The sequence below is a fragment of the Ornithodoros turicata genome, chromosome 6 (genome assembly GCF_037126465.1).
Source record: "Ornithodoros turicata isolate Travis chromosome 6, ASM3712646v1, whole genome shotgun sequence".
In the NCBI taxonomy this organism is placed as follows: domain Eukaryota; kingdom Metazoa; phylum Arthropoda; class Arachnida; order Ixodida; family Argasidae; genus Ornithodoros; species Ornithodoros turicata.
Genome location: NC_088206.1, coordinates 8,434,323 through 8,457,231, shown reverse-complemented (window position 1 = coordinate 8,457,231; position 22,909 = coordinate 8,434,323). Strand labels below are relative to the sequence as shown.

General features: G+C 45.8%; 1 protein-coding gene across 4 annotated transcripts in view; it reads left to right on the top strand.

The window, feature by feature from the left end:
- LOC135399002 (peroxidase-like) overlaps positions 1–22,909 on the top strand; it is an 81,700-nt gene that overhangs the window by 35,940 nt on the left and 22,851 nt on the right. The window contains exon 1 of one of the 4 annotated variants that reach the window (XM_064630624.1): positions 2,281–2,883. The exons of 1 other annotated variant lie outside the window; for it this stretch is intronic. The gene's annotated coding sequence lies outside the window, so the exon portion shown is untranslated. Of the gene's footprint in view, positions 1–2,280; positions 2,884–9,780; positions 9,805–15,516; positions 15,601–22,909 lie in introns of those variants that run through there. 2 more of the 4 variants (XM_064630626.1, XM_064630622.1) reach the window with 2 other exon arrangements.

Here is a 22,909-nt window from a genome sequence, read left to right as displayed (position 1 = left end):
GTTGATCTGGACACGCGGGTGGCACAGTGACGCACATCCCCCGAATGCCCTTTTTCATCCGAGCACCCAGAACTACAGAAAGCGTTCTATGTAAGCGCTCTATTGGGTACTAAGTAGAGCGCAAGCGTTCTACTGGAGGCACAACTGACCAAAAATGACCCTTGCTGACACCTTTTGAATATCCTTGCCCAAATAGACTTGTTTGACTTTGATTTTATCTCTGTAGCGTCGTTATGAGAAGTCTCTCTTTGATGAGCACGGATGAATCGCGTTCGATGAAGTATACTTCAAATTATACTTCAAAGTATATTTCACGTTAAAAAAAAAACACGCTATTCGCCGGCTGAAACAACCATTAGAAAAAGCTTGTAAAGAGTAAACGTGAATGAAACCGACATATCGTCTAACCTGTCAATCTCCCCAGAAGGCGCTTGAGGTTTGTTTGTTTTTTCCCGTCCCGCTATGTGCTCCAGCCACAGAACATACCATTCCCACCATGTCCTTTCCTCCTGCCTCATGTCGCGCGGACCTCCATGAGCTTCCGAAGATAGTGCTTCTCCCGTCAGCAACGTGCAGATGAATAAAATTTATTTTCGAAGTATCTCTCTGTTCGGAGCGCTTCTTGAACGCGACCTCATTTATACATTCCCTTCGTAATCTTCACTTCTGAGCTTGGACATTTACAAGTGACATGAGATGTACACACAGAGTGCCGTGTCATTTCTACCCATCCAAGCTCAGCTTCTTTAATGTGGATTTTCTACACCATTTTTATATCCGTCCTATCTGTTACATCTCGAAGGAGAATTATTAAGCACGCCGGGAACAAAAGAATCTGTACAAGTCAGTGGACCGCATACATTACATTACAGAATGGACATTTCGAGCACTGGATGAGCAGCAGCCGGATGGGTCACTGCCAACCGCGTGCCCAGATCCGCCGAAAGCCCAGAACCTCCAAACACTTTTTCTTAGGAAATGAGCTTTTGGTTGATTTGGGGACGTCGGTGGAAAAAGGGCATTTGGAGGATATGGGGCCTAACCCTCAACTTCACCGTGTGACTATATAGCTCGGAGCGGGCGCATAACGCATCAGATTCCAAAAGTAGCGCACCCGTATTCTTCAAATTGTTGCGTGTACACTGATCATGTTGGCAAAACACTATTCGCAGGAGAAAACGTACTTTTTTAAAGCAAATACGTGAAAAATATTCGCGTTCACAAAACACGGGTTCCTCGCGGTTTCGCCGTCAGCCTTGCATCCGGTGCCACACTCAATGTATGACCGGCATTATCCGCTGGCGGAGATGCCCCTCTGTGGTTTTAGCTACTGTGTAGTCTCGAAGCATACGTATATAACAACAACAAACAACAACAACAACCAAGTCTAGAATGTACGATGACATCTCTTGACTTATGAGGAGCCTCTAACCGTCGTCTTACCCAACCGCGTATACTATACTTGTCAATATGCATGCTTCTCCTTCAAACCAATTATATATAATCATCATAGCAGAAACATCGGACGCTCATAATTCATCACACACACGCGTGTAAATACACGTGGACAAGTTGGCTATGGCAACCGCGCCGAATGGAGCGCAAGGAAGCAGCCTACAAGGACAAGAGCGACGGTAACGGAAAAAACAGACGTGACCGAAGGTAGGACTTCAATGTCACGAACAGATCAAGTCTACCCTTCAGGCTACCGACGATTTTTTGCCAAAGGTGCAAGGCTGTGTTGCACTCACAGCATCGCCACTGGCACGGCTCATTCAAACACAGATGAAGATTCTCCCAGTCGGGCGTCTGTCCAAGACGCATTAACATCGAAAGTGAGACGCTTCTTTCGCGTGGCCCGGAAAGTCGACAAAGTGCACTGGAAAAGCACGGCTGCTGAAAGTCGCTGAGGAGTGCAGTGTGTTAAAGACGTGCGTCAGCCTGAGGGCAAGCCTGGAAAGTGCTACTGGAGAGTGGTGAAGGCAAGACAGTGCAAGTGTGGAGAAGACGTTCGGGGGACAGGCGATATCGGAAAAGATAACCCGCACTTTGTGCCTCGTGCTGCGGCCGTCTTTTGAGACTTACGGTTCATCATAGTGATTGGGATAATGAGATAACGTCCACCAAGTGTTCTGGAGTAGTTAACTGTACCGGAGCGGTGCCAACGTCAACATTTTCTCTCTCTCTCTCTCTCTCTGTGCAAGTGGGTTCTTCTTCGGCTGCACCGCAAGAACATACACGTTGATGTTGACGCAAAGGGTAGCAACGAAAGTATGCTATAACCATTATGCCTGCACTGGTCATGAACATTTCAACATGTTTCATGTGGTCTTGTTCTAGACCTGCTGTAGTGGATATTACTGCTGAAAACAGAATCAAAAACTGCAACTGTTAGTGAAAGAATCAAGCCCCGGCATCATCTTGCTGAAACCTGTTGAACACGTTACGGTGTTCTCCGAAAGGCATAACAGAGTTGTCTTTTTCTGGGATTGTGCTGAAGTTGTGAAAGTTCAAGAAGCATACCCGCAACACTCTTGCTGAGGTCTGGCTGACATCTGTGGGAAATATTGGAAAGTCATTGTGTAGTGTGGTTGAAGTCTCGTCCCTGGTTTCGTTCGCTTGGATCTTGATGGCCAACCACATGCGAATGAAAGTATACTAAAGATTTGAAAGGTGTGAAAGGAGACATTTGCGCCTTTGAAAGCTACGGTCACGTGGTGCGAGGCATTACAGTCTACTGCAAGCTCTGGCTGAACACAGAGCGTCTGCAAGTGCTACAAGAGGGGCAGTAGTGATTCGAAGTTCTGGTATTCGTCAGGGCACTATTCGAGGGAGTTCCCAAGCTTCTGTGGCAACTTCCAATAGGAAGACAGGAATTTAAAGGTGAGGCATATACATTCGATTCTGTCCGCCATCTTTCTTTTCTTCCTAAGCAAACCATACTGAGAAATTTCACTGGACGAACGAAGAATGGAGGCAACAGAAACAAACTAAGAATAATGCCTTAACAACATTCGAGGACTAACTTGTTTCGCCTATCTCATCAGCAAGCATTGCCTTTCTGAATTCTTGTGACTAACCGTTACGGACTTCTTGAGATCCTGATCTGTTGGCCTCTGGCCTGATTGGCTACGGCACCCGTCCCCTCCCTCAGGAAAACAACAATAACGTGGGTTTTCGCTTAAGGGATGAACATGTGATTGCCAAGAGACGTTTGAGATGTTTTGTCCCGGAATTCTGGTGCTTGCAGACCGGAAAAGCACTGTGGCTGCTCCACACAGTTGAACAGTTCGTCCGTGTCTGCAAGGAGAATGTTGGCTGCGCATTCTTATTCGGGGGTAATAATTTCTGGGCAGCTGCAAGTAATATGTTACATTCATTAGCATACCGTTTTCGTTTCCCGAACTATGTGTTAGGGATACACGGTGTAACGTTTACGCTGCTCATCATTTCCCTAACGGTTGTCTTTGTCTAGTTATGGGTAAGTTACAGTTACAGTTAGCCTGCAAAAATAGTAACCGAGTTACGGTTACAGTTACTCTTTTTGAAACGTAACAATGGTTACAGCTGCAGTTATCACGTACGTTAAAGTAACTTATAGTGACTTTACAAGTAGTAGATACTTTACAAGTTATAGTTATTTTACAGTTACCTTTTGAGGAAATAAGCCAAATAAATGTAGAACTCAAAACTTTATTTTTACTTTAATTAAAAAAATATATAGCATTCTACTGTCCAAGCATATAGTTATACCTTTACATCGTGTTGTAAATATAACATTTCCCATGGGCCCTAACAGCGACGGTGGGAGTTAGTGTAATAAGGCCATCCTGGCTGCTATCACATCACCATCACGCTGAGACCTGACGCGTGGAAAATATTGCAGTTACCTGAGTAACTTAATTACAGTTACGTTTTACAATTACAACTAACCAAAAGCGGCATCTATATAGTGGCGGTTATAAGTTACTTCTGCAGGAAAGGAAGTAACTATAGTTACTGCAAAAAGTAACTAGTTTACCCAGTTTAGTTTACTTAGTTACTACCCAAGACTGTCTTCGATGACGTTCCACAGCCAACCAGGGGAATCAAAGAGATGTGCAGGCTGCTCCCACTTATAATCATATATTGCGAGTAGAACACCACGTAGAACAAGCGTCACGTCACGCACTACGTGATGTCCACACGTCTCGCTTTAAGCGCATTCTCTCTTTTCTCGCGAACGTAAAAAAACGAATACAAACTATCTCCGAAGGAGAAAAGAGTGCTCTTAGCCCAATGACCTCCACGAGCGACACTTCAAACATGCAGTCCCAAGAGAACGGTTGCAGCAAAACAGGAGGGTGCCTCAACAGGGAAGCCCACTTTCGCGAAAGCCTCTCTCTTTGATTAACAAACACTTTCCCAGCAAAGCGAAAGCGAACAAGCTGAATAGCTCGACGAGAAGGAAAAGCAGAACCAAAAAAAGAAAAGGAAACTGACGTTGATCGCGAAGAAGTGATGAAAAGCCTGTCTGAGGAAGAACTTTTGAACCCGCTGAGCCAGGCAGATGGCAAACACAGCAGCAGCTATTGCGTGCCGGTTCACGAAAACTATAGTTTAAACATAGACACACAAGCACATAACCGTGTGCGGAGGATAAAGCATTTTTAAGTCAATATTAAAGTTAGTTTGTAATAGGCAGAGTCGGTTTTGAAATTTGGGTCACCAGCGCTCCCTTTGTTTGACACGAAAACGACGTACTAAGTCGGCACGGAGTAGTTTGCGTTGCGTTTTCTGTTTCATGTTTTGACTTTCGTTGGGAGAAACTGCGGGAAACGAAGTGTAAGGGTGAATGAATCCGGGCGCCTACTGTCTGGATGTTTTCCCTAGATTTTCATCAGACGCTTCAAGACAAATATCGGCCCAGGACGATAGTAGTGACATTGCCCGCTTGAGCGTGGCTGACAACGACAAGCAGTTCCCTCACCATCACCACCACCATCACCACCACCAAGACCACCACCACCACAACCCAGGAAAAGGTACTGATGCAGGGACTCCAACTTCGACACTCTTGATTGCCGGTCGGGAATGTTGCCGCTACACCTCAGACTACCTCAAGAGTGCCTTTAGAGTGCCTCAAGTACGAGGGGGAAGGAGAACCAGTCACCCCCCCCCCCGTTCTTCCTATTCTTTCTTACATCTCTCTCACTTACTCAGACACAAGGCAGGGCGACATGTTGTGTATACAACGTAAACAACGATACTTAGCCGAGGCAGACCATACGCATGGACGACACGAACATGTAAGCCTCCAACGCCCAAGAACTTGGGGAAAGACAAGGGAGAAAGAACAGTGATTCTTTTTCATCTCGGAGTCGTATAAGGCAGACTGTGGGATCCAAGGACTCTGCTGAGCAACAACAAGGCACACTGCGATGCACCATTACCAGGCAGTGTGCTATTATGACATTGTGCCACGCGTTGATGGGGAACGAGGACCCTGTGCTCAGTTGAGTACTGCTAGCCGACAGACATTCAACCTGGCTGCAATCCTTGGCCCATGTCAGAGCCACGTGCAACACCGTCGATGTCTTCTGATGTTCTTGGAGTTCTTCTTGTCTGCCGGTTTGCTCCAGACGCTGTAGGGTCATACTCTGTATCACAATGACCATTGATGCGTCTTTCATGTGTTTTTTTTTTCTTCTTCATCTTCCTTTTTGCAACGTAGTGCAGCCAGTGGAGGAGAGCTCAATTGTTGTACTTGCACATAACTTTAACTTCATTCTCATATCTCACATCTAATGTTTTGCGTGTAATGTGGTAGTGTACTGCTCTCCAGTGGCGAATCACCCCATGTCATAGTCAGGATTGTATTTGTTGTTGTTGTTGTTGGGGAACCAGTATATTTTTTATGCACTCTGCTTTTCTTCTTCTGCAATATAGTTACGTTATACTCATACACCAGCTGACTTTCCCAGTTTGCCCCGAAAGTATGCGGCAGGAGGAGAACCCGACAGGGACCGGAGCCAATGGTAGTTGTGGTAGCGATTTGGTTTTTATGAGGAACTAAGGAGTCCGTGAAATCTGGAGATATAACCCTATAAGATAAGCCCTATACTCTTCTGGTCTGAGAAAAAAGGCAAGCGTTGTTCTCCTGAAATATACTACACCTTGGGACAACATTTTACGGAACAACTGGGTGCTGCTTTTCTCCATTGGAGGGACACCCTAGCAGCAAACAGGAGCGAATACACACGCTGAGAGATGGATAGAATAGACGGTCACCTCTTTCTTATTCGATCTCTTCCTGATGGCTAGCAGGGGGCAGCTGCGATGGAGAAATACGCCAGCGCAGTGTTCCGTAAACTTTTGCGCAAAGCTGTACCATTGCCCACAATATAACCGCATATCTCCGGGTTTGCTGCAGGAACGAAGAAGGATTGCGCAGGGCTGGTGGAACGCACCACCGTCAAATGCCTGTACTTGCTGTACGACGAATAAAGACATTTAACGATGCTACCAATAGTGAACGTGATACCCAATAGAAAATTAATCCGAACAGAGAACTTGATTTCCACTATAGGGATGGGCCAACCGAATCCGCGAATCCTGGAATCCTATAGGCAGGGATTCGAGATCCGAATCCAAATCCAAATCCCAATCCGAATCCGGATCCGAATCCTAGTGCCCAAAACGGCGAATCGAATCTTTCGAATCCACCAACCACCTTTGTTTGTTTCTATTTAAAATTGGGGCCTCCGAAGTCAGCCGAACGCCTGATTGGCCGGTGGGCCCCGGGGCGCGCCAAAACCACAGCATAAAGCTCCGACATTTACAAGTTTAGACGAAACATGGTTTTGCTTCTGATTGTTTCTTATAGTTTTATGGAAGAATTCAGACTCGAGAGTTTATGTATTTCCTATAGTCGATGAACAACGTGTTAAATAAATTACATTTAAGAAGGAATATATGAGTATGTTTTCTCCTGAAACAGCAACAATAGATGATGACGATGAGATGGGGTGTTTCACCGTTGTGGTGCGGTACCCTACCCCACTATTGCATTGAAACTGAACTATTATTTAATTTGTTTCTCGTTAAAACAAAGATATCAAATTCTGCTTCAAAACATTTTTCAGTAGAAGTGTTTTTTTCCCCTGGCTTTTTTAAACTCTTTTTAAAGAAAGGATTCCAAAGATTCGAGATTCGTAAGATTCGTAGATTCGCAGAACCTTCCTTGGATTTCGGATTCGGATTCGGATTTGGAAAAGTTATGGATTCGAACCTTCTCTAATACCCCTGTCACACGGGCATTTCGATCCTTCTCGAATCCGATCTGCATCGAACTTCCCGAGCACGCTCGAGTTTTGACGCTGCTACACGGCCACTTTCAATGCGCATTGATTGATGCGCATAGGCAAATGAATAAACGGAACTCATTAATTTCGCGTTTCCTATATAACAGCGATATTAGTGGTAATTTATCGTATACCGATGATAAGCATCATTTGTAGCTTCGCGCGCATGTCCGTCTTAAGTTATGACAGTTCACCGGGGTCGAGGATGCAAATGGCGGCCGTCGAGCCGTCTTGAAATTCTCAATCCTGTTATGGGAACTGTCTTGAGTCAAGCAAGATCAAAGTTCGATCCTGCTTGGAAGCGGCCGTGTAGCACCATCCGATCTGCATTGGGTTCAAGCAGGTTTGGTCGAGCAGGATCGAAAATGCTCGTGTGACAGGGGTATAATTTCCACCAAGGCGATTCTGCGATAGACAACGGGGTTTCCCCGCCACCGCTACGTACCATCACGTAACGAATTCAGCCGTTGTTCCACGAAACTGCACCGCTCAACAACAAACCGGCAACAAACACTCGAAAGACATTCTCTTATCCAACACACAGACAAGGAAGCGGCTATCTAGTTTCCAAACTCATTTTCTCGGAAAACGAGGAAGCATAGGGCAAGACATTGACACACCCGGATGCACATTAAGAGCTGAAGAAAGTGAAATCCTTACGTGATTACAAAACATACAGATTGCATCAAAAGAGAGAAAGAGTGTGCCTACATTGGCACGCGCTGTATTTATATATATGGACGAAGAAGGAGGGGAGAGAGAGAGGCTAACGGAATTACGTTAACGGGAATCCGGAATTATTCATGATGGCTCGGAACGTCGCATGCGTTTCTTGCGCAGTCCATGTTGGTTAAGCCATCGCGAGACCTCGTTGGGCGCCGTCCCATGCTTAAGTATATTCGCAGTTACGTTGGAATGTGAAAGCTTTGCCAGGATCTGTAAAGATTGCGGGATTTAAAATGCGTTGGGCGCAGGTAGTGGTAGCTGTATGGTCAAGTTGAGTTTTCCTCAACGACATGCAGAGAGCCTTTGTATTGCCAACTGTAGGATGAGACAAGCGTAATGCTTGTCCACATCACGCTTTGTATTGCCTTTGTATTGCCAACTCTAGGATGCCTTGCTATTTTTTTTAAGTATTTTAGTCCGGTCAGCGTGTGTGTCGGAAGAGGGAAAACAACTACGCAGAGTGTTTGCTCGTCGAGGTGACAAATATAGTGAATCGTGAGATTATGTATTCAACATGATCAATACAACTGCAAGAACATGTTGATATATAGCAGCAGACGGGACCAGCGCTAAATGTCAACTATTCGAACAATAAGAAACTTCACAATTCTCCAAGCAAACAAACAAACAAACAAAAACAACACAAGAAGCCTGTATCTTGACAACCAAGCTGTGCAGTTCCACGTGCTAAACACCCCCCTCACTATAAAACGCACCAAATTGAATTGAATAATGGCAAGCAATTGCAATTGAAGTATGGGCGTTGTGATACTTGTGTTGTGTTCGTCCTTCAAAGTTTAACTGCCTCATTTATACTACTCCACCAAATTTATGAGCGCATATACAGCGTGTCTATATCACCCGCTGGTGTAGGAAGCCAACGATGACTTGCATGTAGGGATTTCTGACTAAGCTTTCCACGGCGAAGCGACAGTTATTGCGGTCTAGCTTCAATGTAAATCACGTAGAATCAAATATTCATGCCATCAAACGTAAGGGCAACGTAAGTTCATTTAATTTAGCTTATGTAGTCGGTATAGAGTAAAACTTATATATTCGCGATTCATATTTTCTTACTTTCTATGAGGTTCTTCTCTAAACGCGTTGATAAACCCGATCCCAGCGCCTCCTAGAAGCGTGATACAAAATTCTGAATAAATAAATAAATAAATAAATAAAAAGCTAAACTTTTGAGGCCCGCAATTAGGACACTCCCCTATTCAGGCAGTTCCCTCAGTCACGAATAAGAACCAGGGTCTGCACATTAACCAACGAGTACATGCCCTTATCAAAATTCCGAGCAAAGCTGACGTCTAAAACGCCTCCCGGTTGATGACTCCGGCGTAAATGACGAAGAATGCGCTCCCTTCCTAATGAGACATTTCGTTTCCGGAGACGGGACGTTATCGTGGCGCTGAGAAGAAGATGGTGGGTTAGCTGACCTTCGTGTCATCTGTCAACACCCAGCATACTAGAAAGGGAAAATGATTCACGGGGGAGGAGGACGACGACTTGGGTTTCCGCTTAACGGCGCCGGTAAAGCGTTCTAGGTCGCGTCTTGTCAAACGAAAGGTTACTTCTGTGATGGTTGTCGCGTCCAATTAGCGATTGACGAAAGTGGATACGAGCCCAGCAAATATGATTTCTGTGCCTCGACAAACATGGTGTTGAATACGCACCGTGCACTCGTCTGCTTAGTGTGTCGTGCAGTGAATGGCCGTACTATAGCAGGAAGGTAAGGAAGATTTCATTGGTTGCTGTTGTAAAATGAAAATGAGCGCGCACCCTGGTGTTTGTGCCAGATAAAGATATGTGCGGAGCACGACCTACTAGATTATAACGACCATGTCATAGGCACCCCTTCGCAGCGCCGCATCTGGAAGCTAGCGGGGGCGCTACACATCGTCCCGGTTATTGCTTCCTCAATTTCTGCAATACGTTGTACTTCAGCTTTCCTTAGTATTTTTGTACAAGTGGTGGATGTCCCACAAGAGATGCTTCTTTCTAAAGTTGATTATCATCGCCATTCTACGCGTCTTCATAGGAGCTGTTGCTGTCGTCTGCTACGGTAGTCGGTCGTACGCCCGCTTCAGCGCGTTCAAAATTCAAATATGCATCGTCCAATCATGATGTAGATCTCGCGGGCCGATGATTAGCGCCCCTAGCGGATCGTGCGGACGGGCTCCTCATAGGGGTTGCCGGTTATGATATGGTCGTTATAATCTAGTAGGTCGTGTTGCGGATATACAACTGCGCCTCTTCATGGAAGCGGGCTCGAACGGCTTGCTGCGCGCTCGTTTCCTCGTTGTTTTCATTTCGTCACTGTTTATCCTGTCCCATACTGCAGTAAATCTTTACCTACACATGAAATACTGACTCAGGCTTTAAGAGATACACGCGTGCCCTATTCTCGCGGTGGATCGGTTGATAACCGTGATAACACGCGTTTAATTTCTGTGAGATATCCGTCGGGCGTTCCGCAGGGCATTTTTCATCAAATGTCAAAAACATTGGTCCCTAAACAATAGGTAGCACAATGTCATTCAGGGTACACATAAAAAAACACTTCATGATTAACAGTGGTCAATTACAGGAACAACCGTGTCGCTATTCATTCTAAGAACAATACGAGAAGAAGTACCTCTAATGGTCCCTCTTTCAAACAACAGTCACCGGACACAATGAGCCCACTTTTGCCCTTTTATCCACTCATTTTAACAACAAAAACGGGCAACATTACTCGTCCCATGTCCAACCTTTTCTTTCAATGGAGGTCTGGAAACAATGAAAGGGTTAACCAAAGCGGAAGTTAGAAGCGTGCAAACCGGAAGTGGGAACAGATAAAGAGCAACTTCACGCTTTCGCTTTTTCTGACAGAAGTGTTTCATATTGTTCCGCTTGTCACGTAGCTGATACTCCGTCCGCTAGAGGGCGACATGCGAAGTGAACGGCAGAGGGCGAATTTGTAGCTCATTGTTCGCAGCATTGTTTGTCCCTTTTTATTAGCTTCGTAAGGAGAAAGAAGGGCAGAAGGCGTAAGGGCAGATAAAGAAATTGAAGAGTAGTCGGGAATGCAGTAGTTCTTGGCAGTGAGCCACACTGGGAATCTTCATTGTTGTGTAGCGAAGCAACGGAAAGGGGGAACGCTACTGTTAAATGTGGCGGGCGTACGTGTGAGGGCGCTGTGCGCGCCAGAGTGAGCCTTTTTTTCCTTTCTTTCTTATCTGGTTTATTCTTAGTGTGTAAAACGGTACGTGGTCTTGAGGAGTAAGGGTGCAAAGGGAAGATTAAAAAGCGTGGGAAATGTGACAGACAGAAGTGATGTTTCGATGAGCGAAGTGCCAACGATTTGTGGACAATTGCCACTTGGCTGCTGAATGCAGCTCTTGATGCTATGAAAGTTCCCGAACGCCTGGCCAGAATTCACAACGACAAGATCGTTCAGGTGCTCCTCCTCCTCTACAGACATATAAACTAAAACATCCTCTAGATGACACATAGGCTGATGTAGGTAGTGGCGTCCCTGTTCACACATACGATACTTTTGTTATTATATTTGATGGTGATGTACTCCCTTGCCGTATAGTTAGCGCTATACTTACTGAACTTTGTCCACTTCATTGCAGAACTATAGAACCGAAAGTATACCGCGTCCTTCTTTTCCTATTATAAAAAAAAACTCAGCACGTTCATAACCTTGAGATTTGGGTTCTCCAGACGGTAAAGATCATCTTTCAAATCACTCTATAGACCAGGAAATGCAGCATGTTCAGTGCTTTCCTCAACTGCGCAAGGATGCAGTGGACACAAAAAATACAAACAGCATTTGCATGTCTTGGGTGAATCCATGTTGCCTTGTCTGACTTGTAACATCTTGCATCTCAGACTCTCGCACCGGACCGACCTCTTTCGCCTATGGCGACTCTAATTTGTTACTCCAAGGACTAATCAATGCAGCTTAGCGCAAACAAACATCGAATAGGAAGCGGACCTATAGAACAGATGGAATAAAAAAAAGTTTTGACGTGTCTGATTATATTGATGAAGTCGTGACACGCGAATGCGTTCGGCTTGGCAGTAAGAACAAGTTCTTCAATCTGGCCTACACGGTCAATTATGCGATCGTGCTCACGTAAGATAGACAGGGACATGAAATGTTCTGTATAGAGGGAATACCGGTAGCAGGGTTGTTCCGTCGAAAAGGACATGGACGTGCTTGTAGTGCTATTAGGGAAGTGAAAGGAATGCAGATTACATTGGTGCGGGTCGCCCTCATAGCGGGTTGGATTGGTAGACCTATTATTTTTTTTTTGCGGTATTTATCCTTTCTCTTTTTGTTTGCTGCGTTTGTAGGTCGCAAGGAACAACGAGGCCCAGAGGAATGTCCCTTGTGACGTAAGATAGGCTCTTAAAATAGATGGCGATGGTGATGTTGCAGTCAGCTTGCCGTTGCTGCTTGTTGGCCTTATAGCTGTGGACATCGCCTTAAAACATGAGCCGCCAATGTCATAACACGCTAAGGTCCGTCCACTGGACCGTCGAATGATGGTCCTTATCACTTCTGATTTGTGTAAATCGCGGGGCGTAGCCATTTTTATGACTCGTCGTCAGTACACGTATTCGCCCGTTCTTGTTCTTAGGTACTTCCCACCATCGTGAACGATATCATTCTCTCGTCTGATTTGTTGAAAACGAGAGGCGTACGCCTCTTTTGTGTGACACTTAGCAGTTATGTCACACAAGCAGACTTCGACGAACATTGAAAGGAATGGTCATTGAACATGTAGCGCCACAAAGCGTGTACCGGGTGAACTTCTCAACGAGCATTGAATCCAATGCTATTTGAGAAGTTCACACATTGCACGCTAGGTGGCGCTACGCGAATGTTCAATAGTCATTGGTCACAATGATAATCGAAGTCTGCCCGTGTGACATAACTGCATAAGTGTCACACGAAAGGGGGCGTACACCTCTCGTTTTCAACAAATCAGGCGAGAGAACAATGTCGTTCGGGATGTCGGGCACAAGAACGGCAAATACATATAGTGACGACGGGTCAGGGAATTTGCTCCTGGAATTTGTGGCTCATTACGCCAGGGGACAATGGTTAGTGTGAGATATGAGGTGATGGGATGATAGGTGAATGATGATAGTACATCCTTCTCCGAGTTATCGGACATGCATGAGACTAGGGTTCGGATCCCGGGATCCCGAAATGCCGGAATTTCGGCAAAATTTCATGTGCCAAAATCTCAGGATTTAAATCTCGGGGTAATAAACATCTGGTTTCTTGGCTATTCGCTAGAATTATTCGGTGGTACGAGTGAAAAGGAAAGAACGGTGTCTTACCGACTTGTAGTTTCAAGCGTCTCTATACCCGGAAAACTATCGTTTGCAATCCGAAACTGAACTAACTTGGTCGTCCACTATACATGACAAAGACGTTAGCTGGTGACTCATGTGAACCACGCAAGCCATTGCCGAGAACAGCCCTAAGTAGTATTAAGGCTCATACGAGATCAGAAGGAGTTTTCCGACGAATGGAGGGTATACGAAGTATTGCAGAATCTCTCTCTCGCTGTCTGCAGTATCTTTCTTTTTTTATCATCACGAATATGTATATTTGAAGGTGAAAAGAGAAAAATGGAGCCATTCTTTAAAAAAAACTATATAGTCTCTGCTGTTACAGATCTGAACGCAACAGTTATTGTTGATGAACAAAGAGGGGATAAGAGCAAAACTCCATGTATTCACACAAACGACAGAGTACTCCAGCGGAATGTGCGAAAAACGCATTTGATTGTAGCCGCCGCGTAAGTACAAGTGCTCAACGTCATATCCTCTCTGCTAAGCGCGGAAATATCCTGTGGCGCGGCCACGAGATATTCCGTAGCAGGCGACTATAGAAGTGACGCATTCTCACGCGAAGTTAATATCTCGGCACGGTGTGAATGCTGAATGTGATACGCGGCGATATTTTTGCCTGGTGGGCAGCTTGTGTGTGTGTGTAGTTCACGTTTTCTTCCAATATAATGTTCCGTGGGGATGACAGGAAACGCGCAGTGCATCGCAATTTATGGTAGCATATGGATGTGCAGGTGCATACAGTCCTATACCACAACCTGGGGATAGCTGCGAAAGAATCTCGATCCCGTCAAAGATCCACATTTAGAAATCTCGAAATCCCGGGATTGCAGAAACGGCTCGGGATTCCGAACGCTATACATGAGACCCTCATTGCCAGATACGTAAGAAAGCGAACGTAGTGTGAATATATTTCGCTACGCTATAACAACTTAGGGACTTCAGGAACTGGTGTTATGATTTGTTATGGAGAACTTGTGTGATGGGGTTCGTGGGAGATGTGAGGGACTCACAAGCTTGATCACAACTAAAGTAACCCGACGATCACCCGAGTAGCCATTAGATTAGCCCCAACTAAACATGCTATATACGATGGATGATTATAGATACACTCATAAATATGTGTATACGTCACTGCCAATGGGGTATATAATACGTGTGCTTCTTACGTGTGTATATGCGATGACGTGTATTTTCTTCCACAAATGTGTGTGCTCGATTCTACTGGAATCATCCGACATGTGGTTAAATGGTGCTTAGGGATGCCTTTGCGTCAAGGGGCCGACTTCACAGGGATCTGTGCCAACGTTTGGCGTATACAGCGTTTGTACTGGTGGAAACGGGGAAACTGCCGTTGAAGACACGCTGGCTGCAAAACTGAATAGAAAAGGCGTCGGATACACCGTAAAAATATCAATAGGGCCCCAATCTTCAACTTGTCGTTATCCCACAACGCGCGTTAATTGCATCACTTCGGCCCGTGATTCGCCACGAGCTCTCGCGCGAGCCTACCAAAGCGGCTTTGAAGCGCGCGAACTTTAAATGTAAGGATAACGATCGCTATGTGAAAGTTGAAGGTTCGAGATGAGTTATCCTTCTCAAGACACCTTAAACTTTGGTCAAGGCCGAGGACATTAACGCAGACAACGCTCCCTAGCAAGCATTGGGCACACCAAGAAAAGAGAAGCAGACGACAATGACGTCCCATACTCCATTCCACGGAGAACACACGGTAAACACATCCGCCCCGCTATTTTTCTCACCCGTCAGATCAGACAGACGAACTTCACAGCAGGAACAATGCGTCACGCAAGCCGCGCTTCACTGTGCAATCGAACGTTAATCAGAAGCCCCGTTTTTTCCTTGAACTTCAATGGAAAGAATGTTAGGCCTAGGTCAGCAGCGCTCATCTTCTCATTCCGGTTCGGAAGAAATGTCAACGGTTCGAGCATTTTGGTATTCAACGCAGTTCGCGCACTGACGGAGGGTATCGCGAGACGTTTCGGATCATCCGACGCGATAGTATCGAGGGAGAGAGTGAATCTCTACGAGTGGATCAAGCGAGCGATTTCTCCGAGTCAGTGTGTCGGTGTGTGGCCGTGGACGCTGAGAGCGGGGAGGCGACGTGCACATGGATGAGTGCTGAAGAGGGATGAATCGTGGTCAGGTGAGATTAAATTGATAAATGCGATGAGATACTCTATGTTTGCGATGATCGTACAATGTGATTATGTACCTTACAATGGGCGCATGCTCTATAGGTCTGGTATTTGTAACGTATTGGGAGGTCCGAGTCATGATGTGTGATGTCCTGTCATGATGTCGCTTGCAGAAATGTGATTCCTTACGAACTCAGAGTCGGACCAGTCCAGTCATTACGGTAGTCAGAATATTGTGGGGTGCAGTTGTCATCCGAGTAGGTGTTTAAATACCGGCTCTCTTAGCCTTAGAACTGCGAGAGCTTCATTTTGATTGAACCGGTGGAGTGTCCCCTTAAGAACTTGCGTTTTATCTCCTCTTCTCTTTTTCTCTTACAAACAAGCAAACAAACAAACAAACGAAATTATGTTTTATCTTTCTCGTTGTTTTCGCCACGCAATGAAAAACAACCTTCACCATCACACAGTCATTTCAATCTTTACTTCTTACATAATGCGCTGTGTCGTATGGTTAACGGAAAACACAACCAAGTAGAACACCTACACGTGGACAACATTTTAGAGAAAGTAATGAAGAAGTTAACTACCGCAAGTGAAACATACACCAATGTTTTTATGGAAGGGACAAGGACAAAGCTAAATCTCGGAATGGTTTGTGCCATGAGAGATCAGCATCCGGCATGTAGATATGCTTCGAAAGGCTTGGTTCAGCTTAGGTCAGTAGACCAAAAGTCTGATTTCTGTTACGAAGCCATTTTCGATAGCTCTGTACGGATTTAAGAGGCGGGCCGCGTGGAGACATGCTGATCCCGAAAGCGGCTAAAGCCATCCAATACCATCGAAGAGCAATCTCCATATTTTTCTTTCTTTTTCCAATCCAATCCAATCCAGCAATCCCAGAGCATTAATTCGTGCGTCAAACTACATCCCTCCTGAATAAATAATCAGAACAGAATAAGACGTGCTTTCTCGTTTTCCTGTTTTGGAGACATATTCATTACATCCTATTACGAGAGGCAGATCACGCTGCAAAAATACGCCAAAAACCAATCATTAGAAGACCGCTTGGCGACTACTCTTCACAACAGGAACACAGCTAGTGAGAGCGACAGAGTAAAAGAGAGAAAAAGTAAAGGAAGAATAAGTACAGTATTGAGATGATATCAGGAGGTGTCCGCAGGCTCGCATGTCCTTGAGGAAGCGTATATACCAGGGCGTCTCGCCAAAGGATCACCAGTGTGCGTAGCTGACCATCCTTCCTTTACTTTCACTGCCAGACTTAGTTCTGCATTATAATGGAAGAATACATCGCCTTAGGCTGCGTTCACACGCGCCAACGTTTTCCACCAACTATGGCCAACTTTGGAGTTGGTCCGAGTCGGCCGACACCACCAACCGCGACCAACTCGTGTTGCTCCGAATCGGTGGCCTACCAAGAGCTTGGGGGAGTTCGTGGTGTTCTAGCCAATCAACGTGAGGCGCATTACCACGTGACCCCCGAAGGCGTGAAGCGATTTCCTTCCAGCCGTTCTATACATGGCATGAGTTCAAGTCCTACAGGGCCCACAGGGGTATCTGAGTCCTCGGTACGCAAGAATCGCGGCGTGGTCTGTCTGTAGCCCCGGCGCGGCGCGCATGCGCTGTGTGTGGAGAGGGTAGGAGAAAAGGAAAGGGCGCGTGGAGAGCGCGACGCGGGAACCGGCAGTGCAGCTGTGGTGGTCGACAGGTTCAGACGTGTCTGCGCGGGCGCGCCATGGCTTATGAAAGCTGTGGTATGCCAGCTAATCCATGGTACTTATACCTGAGTGCTGCATGACAACGAAATGAATATACAATATGAAAGAACAAATGAGAAATAAGCGTTAAAGATGCACTACGTGGTTCAGATACATTGACTGCCGGAAAGCTGACGAAAAGTCACTTAGGGAAGAGAGAACCTAAGAACAACAATACGGGGTGCTGCTTTTCGGGTGACCAACAGCGTTAGTGGGTGGAACCGTTTGGACGTCCATATGCAGCATCGACGGAAAACTAAAGAAAGACTAAGTCAAAGACAAACGCATATAGGCTGCTTCGTGTTGTGTAGCGGGGATGACATAGCGGCCCCGTTCACGTGACAACACCTTATGTGTCGTTCCATAATCCTTAAGGAATACACCTCCGGACGTTTAAACTCCCTAACGCAAGCGGTTCCTAGCGCCACATGGCAGAAATTGAGACTCGTGGAATTCCTACAACTACCGCTTTACTAGTATTTTCCCATCAAACAAAAAGACATGTTGCACGAAACTCAACCGGCCCTCAGAATACAAAATGACCACTTATGTAAAGCACATCCTGAGGCATCTGTCTGACCTTAACCGTTGGTATCGCCATTCATATCAAACCCCATTTGTAGTGGCGGCAGGAACCTTGAATATCGTCAGGAATACGTGTACCGTGGACGTGAATGCAGCAGTGGTTTCTCATAGGCTTCTTCACACCTCTTTTACGTGACCTCATTGCATGACAACACGTCGAATGGTTCTTTTCAAACTGAAGTTCTCGACTAGTGAAACCGGACACAGTTATTCGAATATTTATGCGAGACCTATCAAGTCTTCACAATGCGGAGAAACAAACATAAAATGATGGCTGCGATGTCAACCGGTTGGTGCGAGATTACGTTATGAGAATCCTGATGAATGAACCCTTATGCTTGAAAATGTGGAATGTGAAGGACTATACAGAGATAATATTATACGGTACAGCGAGGTAGCTTTTCGCGACCACCCTACACTCTCAGAAAAAAAAAAAGTAAAAGAAGAATGATACATTTTACTCCTTTTAATGACTAGACGCACTGCCACAATCATTAGTTCCTGACTAGTGATCCTGTGCGTCCGATTTGTACTTTAATAAGGACAGAGTGTTACATGACGGTATCATCCAGTGGATTGTCCTTAGCGTTAGTAATCTTGGTAGGGACCTTAGTAGTCACAGTGAGTAGTCCTACCAGGTTACAGACACAAACCTTCCTTGTGGTTCTTTTGGCATAACCATTCAAACAGTTCTACCATCTCGAAACGCCACCCCCCTCCCCCCCAAAAAAAAAGAAGAAGAAGAAGAAAGAACAATTAGAAAAGAAATTATAAAATGCGTTCTGCAGAACATTTCTATGCGCACAAGCCACAGCAGGAAACCTCACGAATGAAGGTATCCCTGATTCTTCAGAGAAGGTTTCATTTTATGTCGCGACGCTCCATCAAAACTGGGTTCAAGGCTGAACAAACTGTCTTCTATTTTTCTGCACCGATGCACGAACATTTGAACGATTGAGTTTTCCGTACGCAAAAGAAGGGAATGCTCCGAAGACCAGTACTATGCATCATACAACTCGTATATTGTGTCCCTCATGCTTTTTCTGCAACAATCAATTTGAATTGTAATGCAATGAACTGACAACTTGGGGAAAGTTGGGAAAGTAGGGTGATGGATTTAGGTAATCGAGATACCGTGCTTGTATCCATCATCGAGATTCCAAAGTACAAGGGTTAATGGGTCGTATTTCGTTTCAGTAATCCGTTCTGCACGCGACCTTTATATGTCACGCATACGTCATAAACACAAAAAACGACGCTGTTTCTAGCATACGCTCCTGATTGAGGGTCAGGTTGCTATTCAGAACAATATTGCTTTCGTTCCTGATTTGTTGAAAATGAGGCGTGCGCCGTCTTGTGGCAATTTGGATGCACGTTAATTGCCACAAAAAGGCGTACGATCAGTCTACCTAGCCTCAGTTCCAGTCTCAGAACATCAATTCCCATCACCAGTCTATCATCCGTGGCTGGCGCAAAGAGTGCTTATATTCGGTGAAGCTTTGTTTTTTTGTTTTTTTGTTTACGTAGCTATGCGGCTCGTAGCAGCGAAGAGGAACGATGGCTATGTGGACACCAGCTCGCATGCACCATTCGAATAACCCGCCACATTTATCATCGATTATCTGATCATAATCTTCTTTCTGACGTATTTTGTCATACGACTAGCAGGTAGAAAGCGCACATGAATGTTTTCTCTCATCCACGTTCTATTCAAAGTCACAACGTAATTTGCCTAATGTGAGCCTTAACGTAACGTTTCGTATCATGTGGTCTACCAACGCTTTGGGTTCGTAAATCTCATGACAAGTCCCGCTGAAGACAGGGACCGATTTAACACAGCTATGGAGCATCATGTAGAAGTGTTCTCTATTAAAGTAAGCTTCGCCACAGCACAGGTTTGTTGTGAGGAGGAGGTGCACTACTAGATGCTGAGAGGGAAACCTGAGTCTGAGTCTGAGCACACACACACACACACACATACAAAGGGGGGGGGGGCAATACGAACGACTCGAGACACTATAATGCAGTGGTTAACCTGCCGCAGCGCAAACTGTGCTCTAGTCTTCACGGAAAATAACAATGACTTCGACAGAAGAGTAAGATTAGATTAAAGACTCCGTAACCAACTCGACGAGATAGTGAATTAAGTCTAATCTAATATTTCGTTTCTTATTACTTAACAACGAATGACGCTCAACTAGTCATAAAATCAAGGTCGTCAACGGCCACGAGCAACACATTATACGAAGAGTACACTCTCCTTTTGTGTATACGGTACGTGCATAACTTCTCCGATCCAATTCCGGTTCGCCATCGCTTCTCGTATCAAACATGAAGGCCGCCATCCAAAGGCGATTGACACAGGTGTGGTAATTGCCGTCAGTGAGGTATTGTCTCCGCTCGGACGCCTTATTAGACGTTGGGCTCAAACAATGAATGGCCCTCTATCTGGGTCAGCTCGATCTTCTTTATCCCGTGTGTCCTCTATGCTAAGGTCACTCGGAGACAGCACACATGGTACAATGCCGGTGACTGCCAGCACCATCACGCGGTGATGCAATATGGTAAAGGGATATGATGAGTTGGGGCCGGCACAGGTGACGCTACGGTGGTAATGTTACAAGCTTTAAGACATTTGAAGCGTATATTAACGTCAACAAGTACGAAGTAGTGACTGGGAGAAATTAACTAGCGGGACTGAACCACAAATAACCGTGTATTCACACGAGCGACATCCTCACGGAATATTCTAGCAGAAGAAAAAGCGAAAACACTGCTCACAGAGCCGAAGTTCCGACCTGTGTTATGTTGAGCATTCAAACGGTGCGGAATAGCGGGTGTAACGAACTGCGTATTTAGCAGACGACACTTAGCAGACGTCACCGTCAGCGTGTTTTCCTGTCGTCTGCTACGGAATATCTTGTGGCTGTGTAGCAGGATATTTCCCACGGTTAGCAGTGTATACGTGAAGACACGACGTTGAGCGCTCGCGCTCACGTGATAGCAGAAAGCTATAACGCTTTTCGCATCTTCCGCTTCTGCGGGAATATCGCTCGTGTGGATACACGGTAAGGGTCATGATTGCATAGAGATCAAGGCACAACAGAACGGACAGACATCGACTAACTTTTAGAACAACAGACACAAATGAACTATTGAAATGGCAGAAGTGTTCTCTATTCCGAGAGAACGCAAAAGCTATTCTCACAGATGTATATCTCAGCCAGCCGAGAATGTAGTCCGTGGGGTCCGTCGTGGGACGTACGAAAGGATGGCGAACGCCAGGCAAACAAGGAAGCCGATCCACCTGCTTTGTTAAGGTGAACGTGCTTGCTTGAAAAGCATACAACTTTTCTCGAAGTTACTTCGTTTCCGACGAGTGTTTTCGCAACATGATGAGTGTACAGCCAACAGTTTTGAAGCATGCGGGCGCACTACATTGCAATGTAGTGCAATGTAGTGGCTCGAGGATATCCTACAGCCAATATGGAACTCGGAATGGGAAACAGCATTGTGGCTCGGAGGCGTCACGCGCTCGCCTAAACCAATCGAGGAAGACTTCACATTTGTGGGCGGAGTTGGCCTGTAGGAGTTAACTTGGCCTGTGGAGTTAATGGTTAAAATACGCGATCGTGGTATAGAACGGAATCTTGAGGTAGATTCACGACCTATCGTGGTAACTTACACTGGTCACTATAATCGTCTCCCACCGTGTCTTCGAGCATGACCTCAGGAGACAAATCGGGATGGTTGAAGCTTTAGTGCGTATCCGCTTTGTGTGTCCAGACCAGGCGTCACCACTCAATAAATTGCCTATGCCTCTTTCCTCATATCATTTACAAGATACGACACAGCACCGGATTCAGACGAAATGGAACCTGTCAAACAACATGGCTATCACAACTCCTCAATAACCATCATCCTTTCACGTCTTGAGTCTTGCGATGTACAGTGATGATATCACTTACAGCATCCTGCAACACCTTACTAAAAAACAAAACACTTCCGCTTTTCTCAGAACCCATATTGCTCACCTATTTCACAACTAATTGAAACTCTAATAACTTCACCCCTTTGGCTCAACATCCTTGCCGCTCCCGAACCTCTCATGACCTCTTCCTACCTTTTCCTATACGCCCTCCACGCAGCGTGTCCAGTTTCGTGACGTTGCTACGAAACACCGGAACTCACACCCCAGTATTAAAAGTGATTACGTGGCGGTTGTGAAAATCGAAGGTGACGCCAGACGAAACTGACCAACCACGTCAGCATCTGCACAACGGACTTGCCAATCTCGAACATCATAGCTATGGCTTGCCAAGGGGCCGAGGGGCGTCCAAATTAGCGACATCTAAGAACCTCTGACGTAATATCGAAGACGTAGCGCCAGGTATTCCAGAAGAGCACCGAAGATCACGGCCAAGTCGTACCGACTCGTACAACCCGGGGAGCCAAGGCCGTCAAGCCGTCCTTGCGGCTATCAGGCATCCCCGCTATATTTCGTTCCATTCATTATGGGCAGCGGGCGATAGAACGGCAGGGTATACAGTTGGTAGGAGCAGGTTAATCGACAGTAACAGGTTCGAGGAGAACCGGCGGATATCTGCACTGCATTCTCTTGGAACACTGTCCAGGAACGTCTGACGCACGCGCTCTGCGTGAGGTGTCAATGCCACTAGCGGCTTCCGTTCCACGTGCTTCGGTCCGGTTGCTTGCGTCTTCGACTTGTTTGCGATATCTTTTTATGTAATGGTTCGCCTTCAACGCGTTACGTGGTGAAGTTCCGTTTTAATAACTGCACTGTGATAGAGGTTTATATATAGCTTTCAGTTCTGACACATGGCAGGCCATGCTTAGCTGAAGATGTTTATGAGGGCTCTCATTGGTGAACCGGAAAGAAGGGACCGGAAGGTTCGAAGTGCGTCTGCAGCATTGGAAGCTTACGAGGGAAGCGTTC